General features: G+C 36.9%; 1 protein-coding gene across 27 annotated transcripts in view; it reads left to right on the top strand.

Moving 5' to 3' along the window:
• The window catches only part of UTY (ubiquitously transcribed tetratricopeptide repeat containing, Y-linked), a 210932-nt gene that overhangs the window by 92506 nt on the left and 96163 nt on the right, over positions 1-22263 (top strand). The gene's annotated exons all lie outside the window — the stretch shown is intronic.

Here is a 22263-nt window from a genome sequence, read left to right as displayed (position 1 = left end):
CCAAGAAGTTTGGGAGATGATATTTGGAAACCATAAATTCCAATAAGGCTTAATACCCCAATATCTCCAAAATCCATATTACTCAGTAACCTAAAAGTAACTCACAAGTAAAAGTGGGCAAAAGGACCTGGATAGACATTTTTCCAAAGAAAGTATACTAACAGTCAACAAGTATATGACACACTGCTTAGTAAAACTAATCAGGGAATTTCAAATCAAGTCCATCGTGAAATATCACCGCGTATCTTAGGATGGCTATATTAGTCCGTTTTCACACTGCTAATAAAGACATACCCAAGACTGGGAGATTTGGAAAGGAAAGAGGTTTAATTGACTCACAGTTCTGCGTGACTGGGGAGGCCTCAGGAAACTTACAATCATGGCAGAAGGTGAGGGAAAGCAGGCACCTTCTTCAGAAGGCGGCAGACAGCAGAATTGTCAAGCAGAGAGATAAAACCATTAGATCTTGTGAGAACTCACTGTCACAAAAACAGCATAGAGGAAACCACCCCCATGTACCTGGTTTCTCCTTTGACACATGGGTATTAGTGGGGATTACAACTGAAGATGAGATTTGGGTCGGGGCACAAAGCCTCACTACATCAGTGGATGTTATCAAAAAGTTAAAAGTGTTACTGAGGATGTGGAGAAAAGAGAATGAACCATACAGTCCTGGTGGGGGATATAAATTGGTACTGCCATTATGGAAAACAGAGGAAGGTTACTTTAAACATTAAAAATAGAGCTACCATATAATCCGGCCATTCACTTCATGTATATCCAAAGGAAACAACATCAGCACGTGTCTCCACTTCATACTAATTGTAGGATTATTTGCAACAGCCAAGATGTAGAAACAAACTACATGGCCATTGAAAGATGAATGGATAAAGAAAACAGGGAGGGTGTATCTAAATATATACATAATGGATTGTTATTTGACCTTTCATATAATGCAAGTTGTGAAATGTTTAAAGACCCATATATAAAGTAAGTATACACAAATGCTGTTTGCATGCAACATATGCAGTAACATCTCTAAATGTATTAGTTTTCTTCTTGGCTATTTTTTGTTCGTTTTAATAAGATAACAGGAGCATGTCATCATCTATTGTTACTTCTTTTGGTATTATTTGTACATATTTTTAACACAGTAACTCCTTAAGCCTACTTTATTTTAGTTTTGTATTTAGAAATTGCCTAAATGAATCCAGAAGTTGAATCCTTGAAAAGATCAAATGGATATTTCTCACAGGTGCAAAAAAGCAAAAATGTTAGAAGTAATGAAGAAATTTGCTACAGGGTTACAGATGTGTTAATAGAAGGTATTTTAGAACTACTGTATAAAAATATAACAATTGTTAAAATCTAGAAGCTTTTTCCTAGCAGAATATAAATGATGAAATTTTACCCAGAAGTAGAAAACTTGAATGGGCGAGTTGCTGCTCCAGTCTTATTCACATAAATTAATTTTTTTATTGTTGTTGAGACAGAGTTTCACTGTTGTTGCCCAGGCTGGAGTGCAATGGTGTGATCTGGGCTCACTACAACCTCCACCTTTCAGGTTCAAGCATTTTTCCTGCCTCAGCCTCCTTAGTAGCTGGCATTATAGGCACCTGCCACCATACTTGGCTGATTTTTGTATTTTTAGAAGAGAAGGGGTTTCACCACATTTGCCAGGCTGGTCTCAAACTCTTGACCTCAGGTAATGCACCCACCTCAGCTTCCCAAAGTGCTGGGATTGCAGGCATGAGTCACTGCTCCCAGCTAGAAATTAAAATTTACTATAAAAAATTTTAAAGGAAAACTAGATGGTTTTTAAAGATGGATTTTCTGACTAGTCTTTCAGATTTAGAAACTAATGATATTTTAACATTCATTTTGTTATTATAATACTGCATAATTTTGCATATGGTTTGTACAGAATGAAAAGAAGGGGGGTCTGTGACTTCTTCCTCCCTCTGCCTCTTAACTATATTTATTTCCAAAGCAGCCACCAGTGTTAATAGTTGTTTGAGTATTGTACAAAAATCTTTTAATTGTTTAGGTAAATTCACAGATGTATTTGTATAATTTGTTTTTGTTTTCCTTTATTTTATTCAAATTGTATGTAGTGAGCATATTCTCTTTGACTCTTGTTTTTGTTTTTTTTTTAACTTATGTCTTGGAAGTTACTATTAGTACAAGTAGAACTGTATTGTATAATGTCAGTGATCTACTTTGACCGGTTTAATTAATAATTGTGAAAATTAGAAATAATGTTACTGTGAATAATTCTTCATTTAAGCTATTTTAAATATGAATGGAATGTTTACTTGATTTATTGATTATTTATTTTATTTATTTATTTATTTATTTTTGACAGAGTCTTGTTCTGTCACCCAGGTTGGAGGGCAGTGCTACATTCTCACCTCACTGCAACCTCCTCCTCCCATATGCAAGCAGTTACCCTGCCTCACCCTCCAGAGCAGCTGGGATTACAGGCACATGAGATTACAGCACGTGCCACCATGCCCAACTAAGTTTTGTATTTTTGTAGATAAAAGGTTTTGCCGTGTTGGCCAGACTGGTCTCGAACTCCTAACCTCAAGTGATCTGCCCACCTTAGCCTCCCAAAGTGCTGGGATCACAGGATTAATAATCACCACCCCCAGCCTACATTATTTCTTAAAGTAATTCATAAGTTAGAATTAGCTTTAGCACCATAAGTTTTGGTATAAGTTTTGATACTTAAAGGCAGATTTTATTCACATAAACACAAAAATTCTATGTAAAAGGTAAGCCAAATCCGGTTTTTATGTAAAAGAATATTAGGCATAGTCGTATTCTATGAATTTAACTTCATATTATATTATAAGAAAATGTTTTAAATGGGATATAAATGAAATAGACATTCAGAAATTAATAATGTAGAAATTTTTAGAAAGTATGCCTTAATGTTCTTCCCCTGGTGAATAAAAGCAGACAGAACATTCAAAAGTTGCTTCAAGATAAAGAAGTTGCATACATGTACAAAACACGAAATGGCAGAGGTGAAATAATCATTATTAGAGAAATTAAAATAGCTCACAAAAGTCTGTTCTGGAGAGCTCTATGTGAACAGAGGTTGAGACACAGAAGAACTGCCGGACTTAGTGGCTCAAACCTGTAATCCCAGTGCTTTGAGAGGCTGAGGTCAGAGGATCCCTTGAGGCCAGGAGTATGAGACCAGCTTGGGTAACATGGCAAGACTGTCTTCACAAAAAGTCTAAAAAAAATTTTTTTTAGCTACATGCAGTGGCTTATTTCTGTAATCTCAGCACTTTTGAGGCTGAGGTGAGAGAATCTTTTGAGGTCAAAAGTTCAACACCAGACTGGGCAGCATAGCCAAAAGTACAAAAATTAGCCAGGTATAGCGGTGCACACCTCTCCTAGATATTCAGGATGCTGAAATGGGCACATTGTTTGAGCCCAGGAGTTGGAGATTATAGTTAACTTTGATCGCTGCCCTGCAGTCTCAAAGACAGAGCAAGACACTGTATACTTAAAAAAAAAAAAATTGTACAATATTCTAAGGCAGTACGTACTACAAATATATCTCTTCATGTAAACATTAATATTGGTTTATATCCACAAAGTGTAATAACTTGCTAGAATTGAGTGTTCTTTTCCAGGAATATTTCTCTATTTCTTCTTTGGTATCTTCATCAGTTTGTTTTTTTATTGTTGTTATTTTACTCATATAGATCTTGTACATGTTTGCTAGAATTACACCTACTTTATTTTGGGAATGCTATGTAAAGAGTATTGTGTTTTTAATACCAAATTCTGCTAGTTTATTGCAGGTATTTAAGAAACAATTGGTGGGGCACAGTGGCTCATACCTATAATCCCAATACTTTGGGAGGCCAAGGAGAGTATCACCTGAGGTCAGGAGTTGGATACAAGCTTGGCTAGCATGATGAAACCCCTGTCTCTACTAAAAATACAAAAAAATTAGGCAGGCCTGGTGGCACTTGCCTGTAGTCCCAACTACTTGGGAGGCTGAGGCTGGAGGATCACTTGCACCTGGGAGGCGGAGGTTGCTATGAGCCAAGATTACACCATTCCACTCCAGCCTGGGTAACACAAGTGAAACTCCATCTCAAAAAATAAAAGAAACAGTTGTCTTTCTTCATATTACTCTTAGATCATGCAATTGTGAGTTAAAAATTTCAAGAGGCCTTTTTTTTGGTCACTTCCTTCAGATTATCTACATACATTATCTTGCCCATGGAGAGAGCAGTTTTATTTCTTCCTTCCCAATCTGTAAACCTTTTATTTTTTAATTACTAATATTTTTTGAGATTTGGTTTCACTCTGTTGCCCAGGCTGGAGTATAGTGGTGTGTTCTGAGCTCACTGCAACCTCTGCCTCCTAGTCTCGAGCAATCCTCCCAACTCAGCCTCCAGAGTAGCTGGTAATACAGGCCTGCACCACCACACCTGGCTAATTTTTGTATTTTTAGTAGAGTCAGGGTTTCACCATGTTACCCAGGCTGGTCTTGAACTCCTAAGTTCAAGCCATCTGCCCACCTAAGCCTCCCATAGTGTTGGGATTACAGTGATCCCCATGGCCTGCCGTCATGTGATTTTTTTAAGCCCTTTGATTTAATGGGTTACATTAATTGATTTTCAGTTAAACTGTCTCTGCACATCTGGGATAAATCCCACTTGGTTGGATTGCAAAATAGGTTGTATTTCATTTGCTAGTATTTTGCTGAGCATTTTCATATCATATTTACAAGATATTTTGATTTGTAGTTTTTGCTTCTTGAAATGTCTTTCTGATTTTGGATTTAGGGTAGTACTGGCCATGTAAAATGAGTTAGCAAGTACTTTGTTTCTTTCTTCAGAGAATTGTAGTTTTTTCCCCCAGATGTTGGTAGAATTCACCAGTGAGCTGATGTAGGACTATAGCCTTCTTTTTTAGAAGATTATTTATTATTGCCTTGAATTTTTTTTACTAGATATGTACTTATTCAGATTATGTGAGTTTTGGCAAATGTGTTTCAAGAAGTTGGTTCACTTCCTCTACATTTTTTGGGCATTTTTTAATTGCATTCTCTTATTATCCTTTTAATGTCCACGGCATCCATAGTTATTATTGCGCTTTCATTTCTGATGTGAGTTATTTGTGTCTTATTTCTTTTTTTGTTAACCTGAAAGGTAGGGGCTTATTGATGTATGGATCTTTTCACAGAACTAGTTTGGTTTCATTGACTTGTTTTTTATTGATTTCCTGATTTCAGTTTGATTGCATTCTGTTCTAATTTTTATTACTTAATATTTTAATATTTAATTTGCTCTTTCAGATTTTTTTTTTTTTTTTTTTTTTTTTTTTTTTTTGAGATGGAGTCTGGCTCTGTGGCCCAGGCTGGAGTGCTGTGGCTGGATCTCAGCTCACTGCAAGCTCCGCCTCCCGGGTTTATGCCATTCTTCTGCCTCAGCCTCCCGAGTATCTGGGACTACAGGCTCCCGCCACCGCGCCCGGCTAGTTTTTTTAGATTTTTTAAGGTGTATGCATAAGTGATCGATTTTCAGTACTTTTTTTTTTTTTCTTTTTTTTTGAGACGGGTCTTGCTCTGTTGCCCAGGCTGGAGTGCAGTGGCACCATCTTGGCTCACTGCAAGCTCTACCTTCCGGTTCACACCATTCTCCTGCATCAGCCACCCAGGTAGCTGGGACTACTGGTGCCCACCAGCAAGCCCAGCTAATTTTTTGTATTTTTAGTAGAGATGGGATTTCATCGTTTCAGCCAGGATGGTTTCGATCTCCTGACCTCATCATCCGCCCACCTCAGCCTCCCAAAGTGCTGGGATTACAGGCGTGAGCCACCGCTCCCGGCCAGTATTTTTTTTTTTTTTTTTTTTTTGACACAGAGTCTCACTCTGTCGCCCAGGCTGTAGCACAGTGGTGCGATCTCAGTTTACTGCAACCTCCACCTCCCAGGCTGAAGGAATCCTCCTGCCCCAACCTTCCAAGTAACTGGGATTACAGGCACCAGCCACCACACCTGGCTAATTTTTGCATTTTTAATAGAGACAGGGTTTTGCCATGTTGGCCAGCCTGGTCTCAAACTCCTGACCTCAAGTGATCCTCCTGCCTTGGCCTCTCAAAGTGCTGGGATTGTAGGCATAAGCCACTGCGCCCTGCCCAGTATATTCTCTTTTTTGATACGTTCATTCAGTGCTTTTGCTCCATCTCACAAACTTTTATAAGTTTTGTTTTCATTTTCATTTAATTCAAAATAATTTTTTTTATTTTCTTGAGAACTCTTCTTACTCGTGCTGTAATAGGAGTGTACTATTTAATCTTGAACTGTTTTGGAGATTAACCAGTCCTTTTACTTTTATTGACTTCTAGTTTATATCTGTCAATTCCTAAATTAAAATAGGAGTGTGCTATTTAATCTTGAACTATTTTAGAGATTAATCAGTCTGTTTAATTGTATCGACTTCTAGTTTAAGTCTGATTTGTAGATTCAAGCTGCCCTCCACACATTCTATGATTTCTTATTCTTTGAAATTTGTTAAGGTATATTTTATGTCACAGAATGTGTTGTGACTTTGTGAATATTTTATTTGAATTTAAAAAGAATGTGTATTCTCCTACTGCTGCAGGATCCACTTCCAAAACCAAATATGGGTTGAAAATGCAGTGTTTGTGGGATGAAAACCCAGGAATACAGAGAGCTGACTCTTACATACCCTGGTTACACAGGGTAATTTGTGGAGCTTGAGTATGTGTGGATTTCGGTGTCCCATGATAATTCATCCCATGAATATCAAGGGATGACTATATATTCAGTTGGTCGACAGTGTTGTTGATTTCCACTGTTTCTATGTTTTTATTGATTGCTTGCTGATTTTTCTATTTATGATAAATATATATTAAATTCTCCCCAGCTATTGAATTCATCTATGTTTCCTTGGTGTTCTGCCAGTTTTTGCCTTATTTATCCATTGTTAGGTGCATAAATGTTAAGGATTGTTATGTTTTCTTGGAGAGTGGACCCCTTTGTTACTATGTAATGCTGCTCTTTATCCCAGAAAACGTTACTTGGCTTAAAGTCTGCTGTGTTTCCAGGGGTTTTTTTTAAAATTACAATTAGCGCATATATATATATAAAAAATATATATATATTAAAAAAAAATATATATATATAAAATATATATATATATATATATATATATATTTTTTTTTTTGAGACGGAGTCTTGCTGTGTCTCCCAGGCTGGAGTGCAGTGGTGTGATCTTGGCTCACTGCAAGCTCCGCCTCCCGGGTTCTCGCCATTCTCCTGCCTCAGCCTCCAGAGGAGCTGGGACTACAGGCGTCCGCCACCTCGCCCGGCTAGTTTTTTTGTGTGTGTTTTTAGTAGAGACAGGGTTTCACCGTGTTAGCCAGGATGGTCTCGATCGCCTGACTTAATGATCCACCTGCCTCGGCCTCCCAAAGTGCTGGGATTACAGGCGTGAGCCACCGCCCCTGGCAGCATATATTTTATCTTTTCATATCATTTACTTTTAATATTTTTAAAAATACTTTAGGTGGGTGTTTTAATTAGTAGGAAGAGTACACTTTAAAATAACAATAAATAATATAATAAATACATAAATCAGTAAGAGGTCATTATCATTGCTAAGTATGTATACTGTTCTGCACTTCTAGGCAACTGGCAGTGCAATAAGTTTATTTACATCAACATCACCACAAACACAAGTATTCCATGGCACTAAGACTTTAACATGGCTGTGATGCCACCTGGGGTAAGAATTTTTTGGATCCATGACAATCTTATGGGACCACTGTAATTTACACAATCTATCATTTACTGAAAAAGTTGTTAGGTGGGATGTGACTTTAATTTGATTAATATCTGTTTGTTTTGTTTGTTACCATTTCTTTTCATTTCTGTTTTGTCTCTTGTTTCTACTTTTTGTGGTTTTAATTGAGCATTATATGATTCCATTTTCACTCCTGTCTTACTGTCACTTACTCTTTTTTTTCTCCCCCACCCAAAACAGAGTTTCACTCTTATTGCCCAGGCTGGAGTACAATGGAGCAATCTCTGCTCACTGCAACCTCCTCCTCCTGGGTTCGGGCGATTCTCCTGAAATAATCAGCCTCCTGAATAGCTAGGGTTACAGGCATGCGCCACCATGCCCAGCTATTTTGCATTTTTAGTAGAGACTGGGTTTCACCATGATCTCAAACTCCTGAGCTCAGGTGATCCACTCACTCCATCTCCCAAAGTGCTGGGATTACAGGCGTGAGCCACCATGCCCAGGCTGTCACTTACTCTTAATTGTGCACTAATAGAAGTCCACTATAAAGCAGCACTATTCCTCTTTACCCCTTCACTGGTAGTGAGAGTACTTTAGAATAATAAGGTAATCCTAATTCTGTTTCCCTCTCCCTGTATCATTCTTGCTTTTCATTTCACTTATATTGTTTTAAATGAACTGATTTTGTTAGATCAACTAAGGATTTTTATAAGTGTTTAATATTGTCTCTACTTACCCCTTTTTTGATGCTCTTCCTTATGAATGTTGAGTTTCTGACTATTGTCAATTTCCTTCTCTCTAATAATTTGTTTTACCATTCGTTACAATGCAGGTGTATTGGCATCAACTGCTTTCCTTTTTAATTTTTCTGAGTAGGTCCTTTTGTGTTCTTCATTTTGGAAGAACAGTTTATCAGGGTATAAAGTCCCTGGTTGGTGGTTTATTTTATTTTATTTTTTCCCCGTAAACACTAGAGACATTTCACTCCTCTTCTTGCTTTTATGGTTTCTAAGGAGAAGACACAGGTAATACCGTTGCTGTCTAATTTTTTTTTTCTTCTAGTTTCTTTCAGTATTTTTCTTTGTCTTGATTTTGTATAGTCTGAAAATGATATGCCTGTGTGTAAACGTGTGGGCATTTATTCTGCCCTGTGTTCCATGAGCTTCCACCATCTGTGGTTTTGTATCTGAGATTCATTAGTGGATATTCTCACTTTTGTTTCAAATATTTTATCTGTTTTTCTGATTCCTGGTATAGGTAATTAAACTTTTTGTCATTTTCTCACATTTTTTTTTTCATTTTTCAATTTAGGAAGTTTCTATTGATAACCTCAAGCTAAGAGATTCTTTCCTCAGTATTGTCTAGTTTACCAGTAAGTTTTCAAAGGTATTCTTCTTTTCTGTTACGTTATTTTCTATCTCCAGCGTCTCTCTTTGGTTCTTAGGAGTTCTCTCTCTTTCCTTTACGTGTTTCTGTTGTCTGCTTTATCAGTTAAATCTCTTTGGATCTTAATTACAATTATCTTACATTCCTAGTCTAATATTCGCAACATCCATGTCATAATTGAGTTTGGTTCTGATACTCTGTCTCTTCCAACTGTGGTTTTTGTTTGTTTGTTTGTTTGTTTGCCTCTTTGGTTATTTTTTTCTTGATATCCATACCTGGTTACTAGATGTATATATATAAATACACGCACACACATCCCCCTTACTAATGTTGTAGTAAGTGTGGTGGGGAGTATAGGAGCGTTGTATTTAGGTCTGTGATTTAGGTTTCAGTCTTTAATGAGTCTGTGCCTCTGAACTGTCAGCTTCACAGTGCTTGTCAGATTTTTTTTCCCATGTTCATACAGGACAGGAAAGCTAGATTGGCAGATTTTTTTCCCCTCATTATTCACTGTGAGAAACTGGAGGTAAAACTCAGAAATCTGTGTGTGTGCTCCAGATAACTGGCTCCCTCTCATATGTGTCCATGCTGAGCGCCTGTAATTTGTCACTCACAGTTCAGATTTCCCTGTGACAGCACCATTTCCTTCTGAGGATAGTGCTCAGGGGTGTTTGCTCTGGCCAGTCCTTATTCCCTGCATTGGTCTGTCATTTTTCTCCAGTTTGGGCTGTTGGCTTGCGCTATGACCCGCAATTCTCTGATGAATCTAAAAAGAACTGTTGATCTTTCAGCTTGTTTGGATTTTTACTTTGCTAGGATAGAGTGACAACTTCCAGCTTCTTAAATGTCAAATTAGAAACCAGAAATCTTTATTTTTTGAATGGGCAATAATGTGTTGCTTCTTTACATATTCAGTATGTTTTGTTTGTCATTTTAAATACTTTAAGAAGTCAGTTCTAGAAGACAGTTTCTTCCTTCTCCTCAGAATTTGATTTTGTTTCTTACTGTAGTCCACATTTGGTTTTTAAATGACTGTTTAAATTATGTTTCCAGAGTCTGTATTTGCCAGGCAAGGTGTCAGAACCCCAGCACAGGGTTGACTCAGCGTAAAGCGGACTTACCAACAATATAGATTTGAAAAAGGAAAGTTTATTAGAAAGGAAAAATGCCACAAAAGGGTGCAGCTGGGCACCTCATCAAGAGGACCATGGTGAATTTTCCTTAGAAGCATTTATGGACCTTAAGATGGGAACTTAGTGCCGACACCAGCTCGGTCAGGGAGACCCTAACCCAGCGGTGCTAGAGGAATTAAAGACACACACACAGAAATATAGAGTGTGGAGTGGGAAATCAGGGGTCTCACAGCCTTCAGAACTGACACCCCTGAACAGAGATTTACCCACATACTTATTAACAGCATACCAGTCATTAGCATTGTTTCTATAGATATTAAATTAACTAAAAGTATCCCTTAAGGGAAATGAAGTGATGGGCCAAATTAATTGCAGCAGGAACACGCACTTAAGATACAGATTGCTCATGCTTTTGTTTGTGACTTAAGAATGCCTTTAAGCAGTTTCTACCCTGGGCGGGCCAGGTGTTCCTTGCCCTCATTCCCATAAACCCACAATCTTCCAGCTTGGGCGTTAGGGCGATTATGGACATATCACAGTGTTGCAAAGATTTTGTTTATGGCCAGTTTTGGGGCCAGTTTATGGCCAGACTTTGGGGGGCTTGCTCCCAACAGTTTAGGATTATAAAATTAGTTTCAGCATGGCATTCCAGAGACATGTAGAAATTTCAGTTACTTACAAAAGTTGAAAGAGGCCTGGAACCAGATGCTAACTTCAGATACTATGGAAACTTAATCACTTCTCAATTCCCAGATAAGGAGTTTTGCCTCCAGATGACCTCTTTTGATAGTCATCAGGTGGTCTTTGCTCCCTTCTAAAGTCCTCACATAAGGAATTCTTGCCTGTTTGATGGTCACCAGGTATGTTCACTCCTGGTATCTTTTTCATGTGTGATCTCTATTCCGTTAGCTTGTATTCAGCTAACATTATATATAGATTTCTTTGCACACCAGGAGTAAAATATAGTAAGTGAAAAAGAGAGAGTGAAAAGAATGGAAAGGAAAAGAAACCTCTGAAACATTTTCCCCTTTGTAAATTGTCTTTTTGGTGTGGAACAACTCCAATACCTAAGTAAGCTTACAAATCTTAGTTTTCCTCCTTGTCCTGAGTAATCACATAGAAGTGAAATCAGATAAAGGTGAATTCTTTTGGTTTTCATCGAGCAAGCATGAATCTTTTTCTGGACATGAGTGTGGTATCCCAGTAGACACTGACACTTTTGAATGTCCTAATTTCCCAAAGAATCTTTCTCTCCAGCTTTTCCTGTCAGGCTCTGCTCTCGGTGCTATATTTTATGACTACTATAAATCCTTAATGTTTTCGGATAGGGTTTGCTTGGTTTTTTTTGTTTTTTGTTTGTTTTTTGTTTTTAATGTTTTATGGAGGAATGAGTCCTTGGAGTTGTCTACTCTACCATTTTCTCTGGTATTAGTTCACTCCTGCATTGTCAGTGCTTTTTTTTTTTGGATAGAGTCTTGTTCTGTCACCCAGGCTCTAGTGTAGTGGCGTAATCTTGGCTCACTGCAAACTCCGCCTCCTGCATTCAAGTGATTCTCCCACCTCAGCCACCCGAATAACTGGGATTACAGGCGCCTGCCACCATACCCAGCTAATTTTTGTATTTTTAGTAGAGATAGAGTTTCACCATGTTGGCCAGGCTGGTTTTGAATCCCTGACCTCAGATGATCCTCCTGCCGCAGCCTCCCAAAGTGCTGGGGATTACAGGCGTGAGGCACCACGCCCACCCACATTTTTGTCTTTTAAAATTATTAATATTAAGTCCGGGTGTGGTGGGGCGCCATGGCTCATGCTTGTAATCCCAGCAATTTGGGAGCACAAGGTGGGCAGATTACTTGAGGCCAGGAGTTGAAGATTAGCCTGGCCAACCAACATTACCAAACACCCCCATCTCTACAAAAAATACAAAAAATTAACTGGGCCTGCTGGTACGCACCCGTAGTCCCAGTTGCTTGGGAGGCTGAGCCGTGAGACTTGCTTGAAAAAAAGAAATTTTTTTTTTTTTTTTTTTTTTTTGAGAGACACTCTGCTCTGTTTCCCAGGCTGAAGTGCAATGGTGTGATCTCAGCTCACTGCCACCTCCACCTCCAAGGTTCAAGTGATTCTCCTGACTCACTATATGTAGTCCCAGCTGGGACTACAGGTGTGTGACACCACACCTAGCTAACTTTTGTACTCTTAGTAGAGACGGTTTAGCCATGTTGGCCAGGCTGATCTCAAACTCCTGACCTCAAGTGATCCATCTGCCATGGCATTTCAAAGTGCTGGGTGCATGAGCCATGCACCTGCCCAAAAATTATTACCATATTATTTTCCATTTTTCTGTTCTCATACTTTCATTGTGTGTTAAATTTGAAACTCATTGTTTGTAAATGGCATATAGTGAGTTTTGTGGGGTTTTTTTTAACCCATGGTTGTCTTTACATACTGCATCGAGGAAAATTATTGACCTGTTTGGGATTATGTGATTTGTTTTTTAAAATTTCATATTGAAATATCAGTTGGATGTTTGAAAATATCTATATAATTTTCTTTAATTTTTCTGGTTATTTACAGTATGCACATGTGACTTCTAGTGTCGACATTTTGCTACTTCAGTTGAAATGTGGCCACATCCCTTATATCCATTTCCTTGCCTTTTTACCTTCCCCACTTTAAAAATAATTTTATGTTATATCAGATACTTTTTAAAAAATAACCAAGCATAGTTTTGTAAACTTATATGTTGAAATTTTATTTTGAGTACATGTATCTGCTCTTTTTTTTTTTTTCTTTCAGATTCTCTAAGGTTCCTTTTATCATTTCTTTTTGAAGAACTCTGATTTTCATCATACTTTTTGTGGTAGGTTGGCTACCAACAAATTTCTTTATCTGAGAATGTATTTATTTTTCTTTGTTCCTGACATATATTTTTACCAGATATAATTTATGTTGAAAAATCTTTTCTTCCAGCAGTTGACTAATACGTGATTTCCTCTCTCGTTTGTGGTTTCAGGTGGGAAATTCATATTTGCCATGGATATTTTTGGATTTATCCCATGGAGATTTGCTCAGCCTTTTTTTTTTTTTTTTAATTTTTTTTTTTTTTTTTTTTTTCTTTTTGAGATAGAGTCACCCCCCTTGTCACCCAGGCTGGAGTACAGTGGCTCAATCTCAGCTCACTGCAACCTCCATCTCCCCGGTTCTAGCAGTTCTCCTGCCTTAGCCTCCTGAGTAGCTGAGATTGCAGGCGCCCGCCACCACGCCTGGCTGATTTTTGTATTTTTAGCAGAGACAGGGTTTCACCATCTTGTCCAACTGGTCTCCAACTCCTGACCTCATGTGATCCACCCACCTCAGCCTCCCAAAGTGCTGGGATTACTGGCGTAAGCCACCACATCCAGCCTGTTCAGCCTTTTGAATAGGTTTATGTCTTTGGTCAATTTGTGACATTTAGCCATAATTTTGTCATTTACTCTTTTTGTCACATGTGCTTCATATTCATGAATGCTTATGTTGTAAATGCTTGATATTTTATTATTGGTCCATAGGTCCTCACTTTATGTATATATTTAATCTGATTTTGTTGTTGTTGTGCAAATGTAAATTCTGTTGCCAAGTCCTCAGGTTCATTGTAACATTATGTCTCTTCATTTCTGCTGTGCTACTGAGCTGTTCATTGAGTTTTGTTGTAGCATTATTAAATTTTGTAATTCAATTTATTATGTTTTAAACTTGTATTTCTTTACTGAGATCTTTATCGTTTTGATTTGTTTCAAGGGAATTTGAAGTGATTATTGAAGCATTTTTGTGATTCTGCCTTTACTCTTCCAGACTGTAGTTCTAAAGAAAAAAAAAAAATTCCTTTGTAAGATACTGGTGGTTCTCTATTATTCTCTTTGTTTATTTAGTATTCCTTCAGGTTCTCACTTTAATGGTGCTGTTTCACTGGAAGAGGATGCTTTCCACAGCCAGGCTGACTGGTGCCTCTTTGTGTGGGGGAAGGTAGTCTCAGCATTATGCGGATGAAAGGGCACTCAGAAAAGGACTTTTGAATATGCCATTTATTAAAATGGATCCACTAGGTTATATCACTTTTTTGGGTGCTCTACTGTTTCGTATTTTCAGTGATGGGAATGAGCCTGCTCAGCCTGTTCTTTTAGGTGGGACATGCTAATACTGTTATTAGGTTGGTCTAGACCCAGAGTGCCTAGCTAGTTTACACTTCTAATTCTGGTTTTCTAAATTGTCTTTTGATTGTGTCTCAATTGACTTCCAGGGCTTGTCTAGTCAACTAATTTTGACAGTGTTCTCTGTGATACAGTGGTAATAGGATTGTGCTTCAAAAAAATGGTAATGAACAGTTGGACATTTATGCAGAAAAAAATGTGGATCTCTACCTCACACTGTACACAAAATGGAATTCAAAATAGATCACAAGGGTACAAATATATAAGAACTTCTCTTTATTGTTAGTTTTTAGATATAACACTTTGTACTATCTTTGCGGAAAAAATACTTATATTTGATAATTAGCATTAAAATTTTTTGATCTCAGGAACATAACTATTAAAAGATTGAAAAGATGAGCCATAGAGTGGGAGAAAATATGTAAAAGTCACGTATTAGCCGGGCGCGGTGGCTCAAGCCTGTAATCCCAGCACTTTGGGAGGCCGAGACGGGCGGATCACGAGGTCAGGAGATCCAGACCATCCTGGCTAATCTGGTGAAACCCCGTCTCTACTAAAAAAAAAATACAAAATACTAGCCGGGCGAGGTGGCGAGCGCCTGTAGTCCCAGCTCCTCTGGAGGCTGAGGCAGGAGAATGGCGTGAACCCGGGAGGCGGAGCTTGCAGTGAGCTGAGATCCGGTCACTGCACTCCAGCCTGGGCAACAGAGCGAGACTCCGTCTCAAAAAAAAAAAAAAAATCTCACGTATTAAATAAAGGGCTTTATAGATTGATACAAGAAACTTGTAAAACCTAACTAATAGTAGTAATAATAAGAAAATATTTAAAATGTTGAGAATATATGAAGAGAAACACATTTTGAAGAAGATACTCAGATTGCACGTAAACGTGAAAAGATGTTAGTAGGTAAATTCATACTAAAACAAAAAATGTTTGTATTATTAGTGTACAATTGTTAGAAAGTCTAAAATTTTAAGAGCCTAACTATTATGTCTGGCAAGTTATATAGTAACATAAATTAATAATCCATTGCTTTTGGTAACGCAAATTGAAACAGCCATTTTGAAAGACAGTTTATTGTAATACTGAATACAGACCTTACATATTACTCAAGTCCTTCTGCACATTTTCCGAACTGACTTGAAAGTCTTATTTCCTAACAAAAATCTGCGTGTGAATGTTTATAATAATTTCATTCCTACCTGCTGCATAATGGAAACTACCAAGATACATTTCACTAGGTGAGTGTGTAAAACTGTGCTAATACACACTATTTAATATTGCTAAATATTGCAAAGGAATGAACTATGAATTCATGTACCAACAAAGATGAATCTTAACTACACATTGTTAAAGAAGCCATTACAGTAAAAAAGACTCTGTACTTTGTTAATCTATTTATTTGGCATTTTGTAAAAACTGTAAGTATAATAATGAGATCAGAGGTTTTCAGGGAGATTAGAGAGGGGCAATAATTAGATGAAGCCCCCAGGTTATGTTAGAATCATCAAATCATTTTGCATGCTGCTGTATTGTTAGATATATGACATTATCTTGGATACATTAGGTTACTTATTTAAGGCAAGCATCTAACTTTAGAGCCTAAAGAATGAACCTTAAATGTATATAAAATTTTTAAAAAATTGTAAGGTCAGGAAATTCCAGAAAGGAACATAGACTATATCCAAATAAATTTTGTCATAAGTGTATCACATGATCTCTTTGAAAAGGGTAATGGGAGAAATCTGCTGATCTTTGGAAATGAAACTACATTTAAACAAAATAAAACAATCTTGTGCCTAAGAATTGTGCTGTTAGTGGGAAAGGTGTTTGTTATGGACATGAATTTTAGAAATTCAAAAACTATAACATACTGGAATTATACAAATAAATAAGACAATGAAATAAGAAATAGAAAATAATAGAAAAATAGAAGAGGAGAAAAAGAAATGAGAAGATAAAATAGGAAAATAAGAAATTCTGGAAATAAGAAAACAAATGGTGTTCTTGGGAGCAGTTTATTCCCTGTTGAGGTAGGAGTCTACAAATAGGCCACTGGGGGATACTAGAATGAACTATGGGAAATGGATTATATCTCGTGATATCAGTATGAACTCATGTTTGGATTAAGGTATTTTTATATCGATAACTTATGTGTAAATATACCTATAGATATGTGTCTATATGGAAATTAACTATCATGTATATGTATAAACCTATATATCCTTGTTCTGTCAGCCAAGATGAACTGAAGCAGTGATGAACAGTACAGCAAGCACACCTACTGCCCTTTGTTACTAGTACTGTTTTCTAGTAAAAGGAACTAGTGCTCCTTGGAGAAATCACTGATTCTAGGACTGGTGTGTAAGATGAGTCTTAAGTGCTATTAACTCAAGAATTGCTTGGGGATGTGGAGTGGAGGCACCATGTCATTTGGATGAAGGTGTATTTTTCAATGTTTATGGTTGTTCTTCTTTATTTTAATATTTTCAGTGGATGTATTTTTGTGGCTTAAAATAAATATAAAAAGCTAAAACAAAAGTCTTACTGTTTCCTCTGTCATTATAGTTCCCAAACCGCTTTGCTAAGGACAACACTTTTATGTACTAATTTCTCTAAAAATTTTCAGAATTTAGGGTATGAGTATATAAGAACATATTTTGTTTTGTTTTGTTTTAAAGACTGAGTGAAATAAGCTGGGCTGGGCGCAGTGACTCACGCCTGTAATCCCAGCACTTTGGGAGGCTGAGGCAGGCAAATCATGAAGTCAAGAGATCAAGACCATTGTGGCCAACATGGTGAATCCCCATCTCTACTAAAAATACAAAAATTAGCTGGGTGTAGTGGCATGAGCCTTTAATTCTAGCTACCCAGGAGGCTGAGGCAGGAGAATCTCTTGAACCCAGGAGGCAGAGGTTGCAGTGAGCTGAGATTGCGCCACTGTACTCCAGCCTGGGCGACAGAGCTAAAAAAAAAAAGCCAGGCAGAAAAGGATAAATGCTATGATCTACCTGTATGAGATATCCAGAATAGACCAATTTAAAGATCTAAAGTTAAGGTTACCAGAGGCTGCAGTCAGAAAAGAATAGGGAGTTAATAAAGTGACAGATTTTGTATTGCGAGTGGTGAAAAGGCTTTGGAAATAGTAATGATGGTTACACAACACTGTGAATGTACTTAAATGGTACACTTAAAAATAATGTGCTTTCAGAGGCTGAAGCAAGAGGATTGCTTGAGGCCAAGAGTTTGAGACCAGCCTTTTCTCATATCTATATATAGGTTTATATATAAACCTTTTCATAAGGCAACATACTATACTGACTGTTTCTTGTTTTTTGTTTGTTGGTTTGTTTTATAACTAGTGAAATAAACATCCCCTGACATTTACTATTTTTTTCTTCTTTTATCTTTAAGACTATAGGCATATGCTACCATGCCTATCTAGTTTTTAGAATTTTTTTGTAAAGATGGGGTCTTGTTATGTGGCATATGCAGGTCTCAAACTCCTAGCCTAAAGAAATCCTCTTGCCTCAGACTCCTAAGCCAATTTTATGTGCTTTTAAGTGTGCCATTTGATAGCATTAAGTTCATTAACAGTATTGTGTAACCATTGCCACAGTTTGTTTCCGTAACTTTTTTTATCATTCATAATACAAAAGCCGGACTTACTAAGTCCTCATTTTCTTCTGACTTCTGCCCGTGGTATCCTTTGCTTTATGTCTTTGAATTGGTCTCTGTCAGGATACATCACACAGATGGATCATAGAGTATTTATCTTTTTGTGTCTTGCTTATTTTACTTAACTTTGAATCTTCAGGGTTCATTAACATTTTCAGAACTTCATTATTTTTTGTGCCTGAACAATATTTTGTTATACTCATTCATACCTATATTTTTGCTTATCCATTCATCTGTAGATGAACAGCTGGGTTATTTCCATATTTTGGCAGTTGTGAATAATACCACTATACAGAGCAGTGTACAAGTATTTACCTGAGTCTTTGTTTTCATTTGGGTATGTATCTAGTGAAATTGCTGAGAAATATAATTTTGTTTAGTATTTTAAGGAACCACCAAGCTGTTTTGCACAGTAGTTGTACCATTCTTAATGGCAGTACACAAAGGTTCAAATTTCTCCACATCCTTCATCCTGGTAGTTGTGAAGTGGTATTTCATTATTGTTTGATTTAGAGTACCCTTAGTAACTAATGGTTTTGAGCATTCTTTCATGTGCTTATTGGCCACATGTATAGCTTCTTGGAGAAATGTCTATTCAAATCCTTTGCCCTTTTTTGAATTGGTTGTGAGGCGTTTGGTTGTCAAATTGTAGGAGTTCTTCATATATACTGAATGTTAATCCCATTGCCAGATACATGATTTGCATATATTTTCTCCGACTTTGTGGTTTTCACTATTTTGATAGTGTCCTTTGATGCACAGAAGTTTTAATTTTGGAGAAGTCTACTTTCTCTTTGTTACCTGTGCTTTTAGTGTTATGTTTAAGAAATCACTGTGAAATCCAACATGTGAAGACATCATGCAATTTTTTTTAAGAGTTGTATGATTCGGCCGGGCGCGGTGGCTCAAGCCTGTAATCCCAGCACTTTGGGAGGCCAAGACGGGCGGATCACGAGGTCAGGAGATCGAGACCATCCTGGCTAACACGGTGAAACCCCGTCTCTACTAAAAAAAATACAAAAAACTAGCCGGGCGAGGTGGCGGGCGCCTGTAGTCCCAGCTACTGGGGAGGCTGAGGCAGGAGAATGGCGTGAACCCAGGAGGCGGAGCTTGCAGTGAGCTGAGATCCGGCCACTGCACTCCAGCCTGGGCGACAGAGCGAGACTCCGTCTCAAAAAAAAAAAAAAAAAAAAAAAAAAGAGTTGTATGATTCAAGGGGCTTTGATTCATTTTCAGTTAATTTTTTATATGTAGTATAAAATAAGGACCCATTTTCATTATTTTCAAGGTAGATATTGAATTTTTCAACACCATTTGTTTAAAACACTATTTTCCATTGATGTGTTTTGGCATCTCTGGTGAAAATCAGTTTACCACCTGTATGGGCATTTTATTTCTGGGCTCTCTTTTATTGTTATGCCAATACCATATTGTTTCATTTACTATCATTTTTTAGTCAGTATGAACTTTGAATGTGCAAATTCTTCACTTTATTTTTTCAACAGTTATTTGGCTGTTTTTGGCCCTTTGCAATATGAATTTTAGGATGAGTTTTTCAGTTTCTGCAAATCAGTACGCAATTTTCATAGGGGTTGTTTTACATCCATAAACTGCTTTAGAAAGTGCTGTCATTGCAAAAGTATCAAGAATTTCCGTTCATGAATGCAGAATGTCTCCTGTTTGTGTCTTTAATTTCATTTAGCATTGTTTTGTAGTTTTCAATGTACAGATATTTCGCCTTTGATATATTTATTCCTTCAAAAAAAATTTCTTTTTAATCCTGTTAATAGAATTGTTTTCTTAATTTTCTTTTCAAATTGTTAGTTACTATTGCTAGTGTACAGTAATCCTTCTTATGCCCTATCACCCCACAAATTCTCCATCAGCTTACTTGTGGGAGACACATTTCAAGACTTTTCCTTAGGTTACCTGAAAACTCGAATAGTACTGGACACTATGAATCACGGTTTTCAAGCTGATAATCAAGATAGCTACTAAGTAAGAGACTTAACAGCATGTACAGGGTGGGTACATATATGTAATGCAAGTACACTGGAAAAAGTGACGACTTACGTTCCCAGTGGCATGAATATTGTGATATACCATAATGCTACCAAGAACAGCACACGGTTTAAAATTTATAAATTGTTCTATTTCTGGATTTTTTTTTATTATTATTTACTGTTTTTGGACTTCATTTGCACGTGGGTAACTGAAACCATGGAAAATGAAACGGCAGATAAGGAGGGACTAAAGTACAACTAATTTTTAAATGCTGATTTTGAATCTGGCAACTTTTCTCTGTGTGTGTGGTTTTTGTATATGTTTAAAATTTTTTTATATAGATCATGTCATCTCAGGAAAATGAGCTTATTTGCTTTTCTGACTTGGATGTGTTTTATTTCTTGTCTAATTGCTTAGCTAGAACTTTCATTACTAAGTTGAGTAGAAATGTGATTTTGGTTTCCTTTGGAGTTCTTGATATTAGGGGAAAAGCTGTCAGTCTTTCACTGACATGTTTGGGGGGGGTTTCACATATGGCCTTTCTTGCATTGAAGAATCTCCCTTCCATTTATAATTTTCGAGGTTTGGGTTTTGTTTGGGGGACAGGTTTTCACTCTGTCGCTCGCTGAAGTGCAGTAACTCAACCTTGGTTCCCTGCAGCCTCCACCTCCCAGTTTCAAGCACTTCTCCTTCCTAACCCTCCTGAGTAGCTAAGATTACAGGATTACAGGTGTGCGACACTATGCCTGGCAAATTTTTGCACTTTTATTAGAGATGGGGTTTCAACATGTTGGTCAGGCTAGTCTTGAACTCCTGGGCTCAAGAGATCCACCCACCTCGACTTTGAAAAGTGCTGGGATGACAGCCATATGCCACCTCGCCAAGCCAATTTTTTTTTTTTTTTTTAATCATGAAAAAGTGATGTATGTTGTCATGCCCCTGCCCCCTCTCCTTTTTTACACTGAGATGGTTAGCCATTTTTAATTGTAATTTTTTGCCATTAAAATATTTTGAATGTTTCACTTTATATTTTATTTCCCTCTGATACTCTCCAGCGGTCTATAGTGCGTTATTTGAAAATGTGTTTTTTATTAATTTAAGTGCTTATAAATTTTACTTCATTTTTCATTACTTGTGACTTACTTTCACCTGTTTTTGGTCATTTTTTCTATATTTGCATCTGTGTGAGAGAGGGAGAAAGAGAGAGAAAAATAGCATTGTTTACCTCTCCACTTCTTTCTCTGTTTTGTTTACATTTATTTTCAGTCCCAGTTTACGCAGCATTGAATAAGTTACATTGCTCTGCTAATTTGTTACAGTGATTAGTAACTCTTGAAATGGCACTCTATAGTTTTGTTATTTTATTTTTAAAATGTTAAAGCTGTTTAGGCAGCTGAGATTATAAGTACAAGTCACTTTCTTATTGCCTTGTTTAGCATGGTTTTGGTAATTATATCTCAGATTCAATATTAGTTTTATTTTAGTTTGTAGGAGTTGAGTTTAACTTTATAACTATAACAATAATAGGTTTTAGTTGTGTTAGTACTTTTTGAGGTAGAGCTGTGCAAATGATTTTATTTAGAAAATTGCTTATAACTTTAAATATTACAAACATTGTTACTATATATCTATGGAAAATGTAATGTCTTTAAAATTATAAATATTTCTAAAGACTATTTTCCCAGATTGTGTATTTTAAATTTTGAATTTAAATTTTAAACACTTCTTGATTCTGTACTTTTTGCTAAGCGCAGTAGTTTGTAAAGAATAGCGGTACTTGATGTATTAACAAATTACTCTTCTCTTTGAAAGTATTTCTAGGCTAATATTGCATTTTCTGGTAGAATACTTCTGTGGCTTTATGAAAGTTAAATAATGTTAGAGGTTGCAATTTTTTTTGTAGCAGTTGAGATAGACTTTTTAAAAAATGTAGTATTTTGGTTATGCCGTCTTATATTTAATGTTAGTTTTTTTGCTATGATCTGAAACATGGCTGGCCTGGGCAAAATAAATATTAAGTTAAAATATTAGCACTTTTTACTTTCTGGGTTTTTTTTATGGTACTAGAAAC

The sequence above is a fragment of the Macaca mulatta genome, chromosome Y, assembly GCF_049350105.2.
Source record: "Macaca mulatta isolate MMU2019108-1 chromosome Y, T2T-MMU8v2.0, whole genome shotgun sequence".
NCBI classification, from domain to species: domain Eukaryota; kingdom Metazoa; phylum Chordata; class Mammalia; order Primates; family Cercopithecidae; genus Macaca; species Macaca mulatta.
Note: the sequence above shows the minus strand (reverse complement) of the source record. Positions and strands in the feature narration are given on the sequence as shown.